The sequence below is a fragment of the Leptonychotes weddellii genome, chromosome 5, assembly GCF_054177405.1.
Source record: "Leptonychotes weddellii isolate Sample4059 chromosome 5, ASM5417740v2, whole genome shotgun sequence".
Classification (NCBI taxonomy): domain Eukaryota; kingdom Metazoa; phylum Chordata; class Mammalia; order Carnivora; family Phocidae; genus Leptonychotes; species Leptonychotes weddellii.
In genome coordinates this window covers 113403485-113411709 of record NC_138373.1, presented here as the reverse complement: position 1 = coordinate 113411709, position 8225 = coordinate 113403485, and the positions used below count along the sequence as shown (strand labels likewise).

Sequence of the window (8225 nt, the reverse complement as noted above, 5' to 3'; positions counted from 1 at the left end):
TCTCTCCTGTCTCAAATAAAATCTTAAAAAAAAAAAAAAAACACAAACATGAATTGGAGGACCCATAGTCAGTTTGTCTACCACCGCCCCACCTACGTATGTGCATACACGTGCACAGACACGTGTGAGACTAGGCAGGTAGTTTTTTCTCTACACAGCCCAAATCTGTGGCCTTCCTTGACTGCACAGTGTATGGTAGCGGTGGGAAGGAAGAAAGGTTCAGACAAGGACGTCCCTTTCAGTGGAGGAATAGGGGCAGTTGGAAGATTCAAAGAAGGAAATCTTTTTGAGGTGGTAATACAAACCTGAAAGCAGGGCAGGCAGGAGCATTCAGGAAGGTGACTTTCTCTAAAAGCTTCCAACCCTTAAGGTCTTATCCCCTGGGTGATGCAAGTGAAAACCCAAAGTAGTGCTACAGAGCTTTAACCCATATCTCTCCTACTTTGTGATTCTGTCTGAAATTATCTTCCCCAGGTGCTGGTGTCTCATTTGTGGAGGCTAAAAGGTCCAGATAGCAAGGAGAAAGCAGTCTGGTTTCAACCCATTCCTCTAATAAACATAGGGACAGACTAGGATTCAGAACTGATGATCAACAATATTTCAAGAACAGCCCACAGTAAAACCAGAAGGCCCACAGCACACAAGGCTGGGGAGAATTTTGGAGAAGGCAGGTAGAGGGAAAAGTAAGGCCAGCCTTCATGATTGACCTGTGGCTTAGTGAAAGCTGCCCTTGAGCAAAAGTGAGTTTTGCAAACTTTGGGGTAGTAGAGCTATGGGGCAAGACTTGGATACTGACTGAATTCTCAACAGTAACAGAATATTGAAAAGGGCAGTAGAGTCTTCGTTTGCACCTTCCCATAGTGTAATGAGTGCTTAATAAATAAGCGCTGTTGACTGACCCTTCAAATGGGGGTGGGAGGATGGAAAGGGTATTGTTGAAGGGGGAAGGAGGGAGGTGGTGAATTTATACATGTTTCAACTCTCATAGGAAAAACAAATGGGCCAAATAAAACTATCATCCGCTTATCTTTCCACAATGGCATAAAATGAAAAAAAGAAAAAGTTTCTTCTAAAAACCATTATATTCTGCTCCCAGTAGTAAGCCCAGTTACAACTAGAACTACAAGTAAAATTGGCTTGCATTAATGAAAATATGTAATTATATCACAACCAAAGCTCTGAAAACTCAAAATATTCAGTGCAAAGAAACCCCAAAGAGACATTTACTATAGTGCTTGGGAGTAAAAAGCAAAGCATTATAACAATAAAAACATTTTCCAAATGAATCAAATGATGCTCAGCTAACTTTGTGTTACTTCACATCAATAAAGAAAAACACATCAAGAAATCTATACCTTAAGTAAGCAATGATGTTATAAATATGACTGAAACAGCTCTGAACTATTTCCAGCTTTGCCTCTAAAATTCCTTTGGTCTGACGGCAGAACATATTTCCTGTTCTCATACTCCATGGGAAGTAGCACACCCATTTCAATCTTTGTCACTTTTTTCCTGTATCAACATCCACGGGAGGAATGATTTAGGTGCTGCCTACCCTAGGTTAAGATCTGAGATCCAGAAGCCATCTGGCAATGAGTCTCAAACTTTTGTCAGAACTACCTGGAGAGCCTGTTACTATCCTGGGATCTTTTCCAGATACAGTGTTTCAGCAGGTTTGGTGAAGGATTCAGGAATCTGCATTTCTAACAAGAACCCCATATGAAAAGATCTTATTTATTTATTTGACAGAGACAGAGATAGCAAGAGCAGGAACACAAGCAGGGGAAGTGGAAGGGGGAGAAGCAGGCTTCCCGTGGAGCAGGGAGCCCGATGTGGGGCTTGATCCCAGGACCCTGGGATCGTGACCTGAGCCTAAGGCAGATGCTCAGTGACTGAGCCACCCAGGCGCCCCATCCCAGATGATTCTAAGAGAGGTGGTCCACATGTCCTTCTTTGAGAAATTCAGGTTAAGTAACCAGAGTAATTTTTCATGTCTACTTTCCAATCAAGGAGAGTAAGTTTCAACCTCTCTTTTCTAAAAAGCCCATAACAGGGGTAGACAGGATTATAGAAAAATGCATGAAGGCGTATATAACACAGCTTTCATGACTTACAAAATATATATGTTTACTCATAATCCAAATAGTCAGGAAATTCAAATAACTAGAATTTTCACTTTACCCTATTCATTAAGTGAGGTTCATTATGAAATGAGGCACTGCAAGATTCTGACTTGCTTCCTGAGTCATCAATGATTAAATTAAGCTCCCCAGAGTTTTAGCACTGTGAATATTTTATTATATTCTTTGAAAATTGGTTATTTTAAAATCAGATTATAACTCTTGGGTAACATTGAAATAACTAAATTTATTTAAGACATATCTTTAAAAATTACTCCAGGTAAACAGGCATTTTCTGTACCAATCTAATACTAGAATATGATATACTGTATTATAAGTACATATTTTTTTCTGAACATAATGAAAATAGCCTACTTCTTTAAACATATCAATTACATGGGGCAATATTTACTCCACCAATCTCCAAATATGATAAGGCTCTGTCTTATAACGAAACAGTATTTTAAGTATATTCAACTACCCTTGAGGAAAACCAAGAAAGGCAATTTTGATTTTTTCCATGTTATTAAAGCATAATGGAAAATGAAAATGGTAATTCTGTAATTTTTGAAAATGTGGTTTATTTAAATGTGAAACTATGTATAATTTACAATGATGAATAACAGAATGAGTATACCTACAAGGCTCGTGGCTAGCTCCTCCAATGTGAGGAGAGGATTCAACCCACAGGACTGCTCACAGAAGCAGTCGCTCCAGCTCATTCGCTGTCTGCTCTCCACTCATCTCTGCGGCTCCTGGTATCTTCCAAGGATGTACACCATAAAACAGAGCTTCACTGTTACCAGACGTATACCACATAAAATTAACCTCTGAGACTCCTATAGGCAAAAGATTATACCGGCCTTTATGTTTAGCGTCATAGTAAGGAACATTTTAATAACACAGGACTGACTGTAGACAACAGTGGTGAAATACAACTGATCCATTCCAGTCAGAAGCTGACACAACTCTAATGACCGACACTACCACAGTTCCAATGATGATGATTCTAGAACACTGTCATAGCTGAGATCTAAATCTCAATGTTATTCACACTGAGGAAAATAAATTTACATTTAGATTTTCTGCCTTTTGAAAGCAGAAGCGCTGAGCATAAAAAGGAAGAATTCTGGGACACAAGAGTTGGGAAAAACTAACAATAAAATGCATAATGTAGCAGAGTTGAAAGACTAACAAGGTCTATCATTTCAAAGTAAGATAAAATGGGAGAATACATTAGTTTCAAAAGAACAAAAATAGTTAATAGTGAAGAACAACAATAACCTATTTTAGAAATAAAGGAAGAAGTCAAAACTTAGGTTTCAAAACTGTACCCAATAAGGACAGAACAGAGAATTTACCATTAATATGTTTATTTTAGGTTTTTGGTAAATATTTTTTATGAGATTTAAGAAGTTCCCTTCTAGTTTGCTAAGAATTACTTTTTTTACAAAAAGGCATATGGAATTTGAATTTTATTAGATGGTTTACTGCATCTAAATGAGATGATCATATTTATTTCATTTATTCTATTGTGACAAATTATATTGATTTTCTAATGTCAAACCAGTCCTACATTCCTGGAATAAATCCAACATGGTCATGATGTATAATTCTTACTTGTGTGTTGCAGGATTTGGTTTGCTGGCCACTTTAGTTTGAGGATTTTTGCATCTTTGTTCAGTGAGGCTGGCCTATAAATTTTCCTTTTCTGCATCAAGGTTATGCTAATCAGGAGAGCACCCCCTTTTTCTATTTGCGGATAGGGAATTTGTCATTTAAAAAGGGAAGCGCTGAAGAGTTTATGAATTTTCAAAGGTCTGTCTTATGCATGATCATTGTTAAGAGTGACTACAATGAAGAAGAGCAAAGGGATGTTAAAAATAAATCACATTTTCAAGCAGTTGGTCCCACAAACCTTTGATTTAGAAATGATATTATATGATGGGCATTTTACATTATTTCATTTCATTCTCTTGACTATACAATTATCATTTTTAAAAATGAGGAAACTGAGTCTTAGACTACTTAAATAACTTGCCTAAAGTCATACAACTAGTATGTATCAAAGCTGAAATTTGAGCCTGGGTCTCACTCCAGAGACTGTGCTGTTAAACACTCCTCCTTTTTTCTTTTTTTCTCTTTCAATGCAGGGATCCAGTGTTTTGGAAGACTTTTCATATACCTGCTAACAGTAACAACCCACAGGTCTGCAGCCAAAATAAACATAGCTCTTTTCCAAAGTGCTGAAATTATAAAAAGTCTAAAATGCCTGAGCTTCACTGCCAAAGGTTGGTAATGATTCAAAATATACTAACAGAGGAGACCAAATTAAGAAAATGGACTAAAAATAATTATGGGAATCCTAATTAAGGTAAACATTTAAATATATGTAATGAATGTTCATGGAGAAGTTTTGTAAAATACATATGTAATCCAACAGATTGGACTTCACTGCTAAATTTCAGAGTACTTCCCTCCAATTGCATATATATAGTATGCTCCTTCCACTCTAGACACAATTTTTCATTTCTAACAATTCTATTATAGAAATTCATTTTAGAATCAACGGGGTCTTTAAAAAGTCACTGAAAAAGTTACAAAAGGAAAAAAATTACTATCTATCTGCATGAAGTCCAATTTCTGCCAGGGGACTTAGGTTTGCTTCTACCTGGGGTAACTACCAACTGGGAACACTCTATTTTCTCTTTGCTTGAAGCTTTCTGGATCATGGTGGTTGGTGGCAGGAATTAGAATCACACTCTGAATGAGGACCAACTGGTTTCTTTGCTATTCCTTTCCAGAGACAAGTCTAGTTCTCATTCATCCTGACTGTGCCTAGCTTTATGCCAGGGTCTTTTATCAGAATTCATATCTTGGGTGTTATTTTTGTTGTTGTTTTCTTTCTTAGTGCCAGAGAAAACGATGCCTCATCCAATTAAGAGTATATGAGATGAAATATAGTGTATTTGAAATAATGTACATGCAATTTATGCAGCACACAGACAATATTTTCCATACCTTATTCTCCAAAGACATTTTAATGATTGCCCATGATTCCATCATATGATAATCCATAATCCATTCTCATTTTTGTAGAATTGTTTCTCATTTTCATCAGAGTATAAAGCTGTAATGAATATCATTTTCATATCTCTTCATGTCATTTCTGATCATTTCTTCAGAATAAACTCCTAAATTAAAACATAAGGTCAAAGGGTATAAAGATTAAAACATTTTTTTAAATGTATTGCCAAATTGACCTATAAAAATGCTCATCACTTTACACAACTACCGGAATTTATGTAAGGGGCCGATTTCCCCTGAACTAAAATAAAATCTGTCTAATTTCTTATGTAGCTCTCTCAGTTGTTAATCAATCTGCATTTACATCTGTGGCTGAATGTTTCATATATTTATTGGTCATTTGCAGCTCTTCATTTGTGGATCATCTCCTGATGTCATTTGGCTATTTTCTATTGAGATTTTAGTCTTTTAGGTTAGAATGATTTTTATTTGTAGAATATTACTGCAAATCATATATGCTGTTACTGCTAGTATCTTTCCATTTGCTTGTTTTTAAATTCTTAACATTTTTAGATGTACTTGATTTTTTTGTTTTAATACAACCACATGTAGCATTTTTTTCTGATTTGTTTCTGTGTTAAACCCTATACCAAATGTTTTCTTTCAATTATTGTATGACTATTTATACTCAACTCTTTATTCCTCCTGGAATGTATCTGGGTATGTGTAAAGGACCAGGAACAGGTAAAAACTGCAAAAGGCTGATACAAATGTAAACTGATGATACGGTCTAATGTGAAAATAGACCTGGAGTGAATTCAGAGGTTCAGGAAAAAGTCTAACCCGCCCCCTCATCCATTCTCTGCTACAATCTATTTTTTTTCCCTAAACCAAATGATTCTTTGCATAATGATATTATTCATGTTCCCATTGTTTGCAGCTAATTGCTTAGAACAGTACTCCCCAAACGTGTATTCGTGGCATAGAAAGAAAAGGAAAATCATTGCATAGGGCACGGTTTAACAGCGGAGGCTACGTAACAACTGCCAGAGTTAAGGAGGCCCTGAGCCCCACCACTCGAAGGGCACATTAGCACATCTGGAACCCATCTGTGGCCTACCCCTGTTTCAGAACAGCTCTGCTACTCATGTTCCTCTGATAAAATTCCCTTCTCCACTGATACGTTGCGAAGGTTTTAGAAAACAGATGCCCGGTGATGATGTAGAGAAGCGCAACTATGACTGAACAAAATAAGCATCAGGAAACCATCTTCCTGCCCTTTTGTCCTGGACCTTGGCAAGATAAGGAGCGGATACTGAACTTCAAGAAGACAACTCAACACTGGTTGTGTTATTGGGACATATGAAATCTTTGTGAAAGATACCTTCTCTCAGCCAAGTTAGGCTAAGGAAACTGAGTGACTCCCACAGTGTGGAAGTATCTGGTCATTAAAATCTTCTAAGTTACTACAAGCCAAGGGTCTCTGCCTCTTCAAAGGAGACATAGTTGCAGGAGCCAAAGGCCCCAGCATTAGTTACATTATGGCTCTAACTTTTTCTTTTTTTTTTTTAACTTTTAGAGAATGATCCACTTTCCCTGCTCATATTTAAAGATTTTATTTTTATTATTTATTTGACAGAGAGACACAGCGAGAGAGGGAACACAAGCAGGGGGAGTGGGAGAGGGAGAAGCAGGCTCCCTGCAGAGCGGGGAGCCCGACGCGGAACTCGATCCCAGGACTCCGGGATCATGACCTGAGCCGAAGGCAGTCGCTTAACCGACTGAGCCACCCAGGCGCCCTCCCTGCTCATATTTAAAATCACCTTAAAAATTAAAAAAATAAAATAAAATAAAGCCACCTTTACCATACACCGAATTCTTTTTTTTTTTTTTTTAAGATTTTATTGATTTATTTGACAGAGAAGAGACAGCGAGAGAGGGAACACAAGCAGGGGGAGTGGGAGAGGGAGAAGCAGTCTCCCCGCCTAGCAGGGAGCCCGATGTGGGACTTGATCCCAGGACCCTGGGATCATGACCTGAGCCGAAGGCAGACGCTTAATGACTGAGCCACCCAGGCACCCCCATACACTGAATTCTTATATACCAAAGTGCCCTCATAATTCAAGTATTTATTGACCATGTAATCTGTTATTGGTGTTGAATCATAACATAAAATACTCTTAGAAAAAGCCTGGGCCTCCTCTAATATCTTTCTCTACTTCACAGTATCATCTATGTTCACGCCTGTATTTGCCAGTGTCTTGCATTCTAAAATACAATGCAAGTGCAATGAAAATCCATTACAAAGTGAACTGGCAAATCTCACAAAATACGTAGGATTTCATGACATTGATAAACATGATGGAGAACTATTCAAATCGTGAACATAGCTACAGAATGTGTCAGTCCCGTTAGCAATTAAAGGGCAGAAGCTAAGGCCAAAAGGGCAATGACACAAGAAGTTTATTAAAGAATGATCTGATTAGAGAGAAACCCTTACAAAAATGAAGTCTAGGATATTTTTGAAAATGATTCAATTAAGGAGTAGAAATCAAACATGAAATGAAAACTATCATTTCATGTTTCAAATAATTTTGTCAAGAAAAAATGCCAAAAAATTATTTCTAAGAGTTAAAATATTTAACTTCATTACATAGGAAATTTGTTTATTTTTATAATTTTAGCAAAAAATTTCAAGTCAAAGTTTTAGTAAAACTATTTATGATGAAAATCTGGTCCCTGATTTAAGTGGATTTAATTTAAATGACCTTCTGGTATTGGTTATACTCAATAATTATCTGTTTAAAGGTATTGATTGCTTATATAATTGTGTAGCAGTGTTAACACAGATTTAATTTGCTTTAATATATGATAGGGCCAGTCTCTCCTTTCTAATATTTTAATTTTAAAAACTTACTCTTTCGGGCCCCTGGGTGGCTCAGTTGGTTAAGCCACTGCCTTCAGCTCAGGTCATGATCCTGGAGTCCCGGGATCGAGTCCCGCATCAGGCTCCCTGCTCGGCGGGGAGTCTGCTTCTCCCTCTGACCCTCCCCCCTCTCATGTGCTGGCTCTCTCTCA

The 8225-nt window shown here is 37.4% G+C and overlaps 1 long non-coding RNA gene across 1 annotated transcript in view; it reads left to right on the top strand.

Annotated features, from left to right (window-relative positions):
- LOC145721829 (uncharacterized) overlaps positions 1–6619 on the top strand; it is a 15179-nt gene extending 8560 nt beyond the window's left edge. The window contains exon 2 of the long non-coding RNA XR_014145754.1: positions 4274–6619. This is a non-coding gene — a long non-coding RNA (uncharacterized LOC145721829). The remainder of the gene's footprint in view (positions 1–4273) is intronic.
- The last annotated feature ends 1606 nt before the right edge of the window (positions 6620–8225 follow it).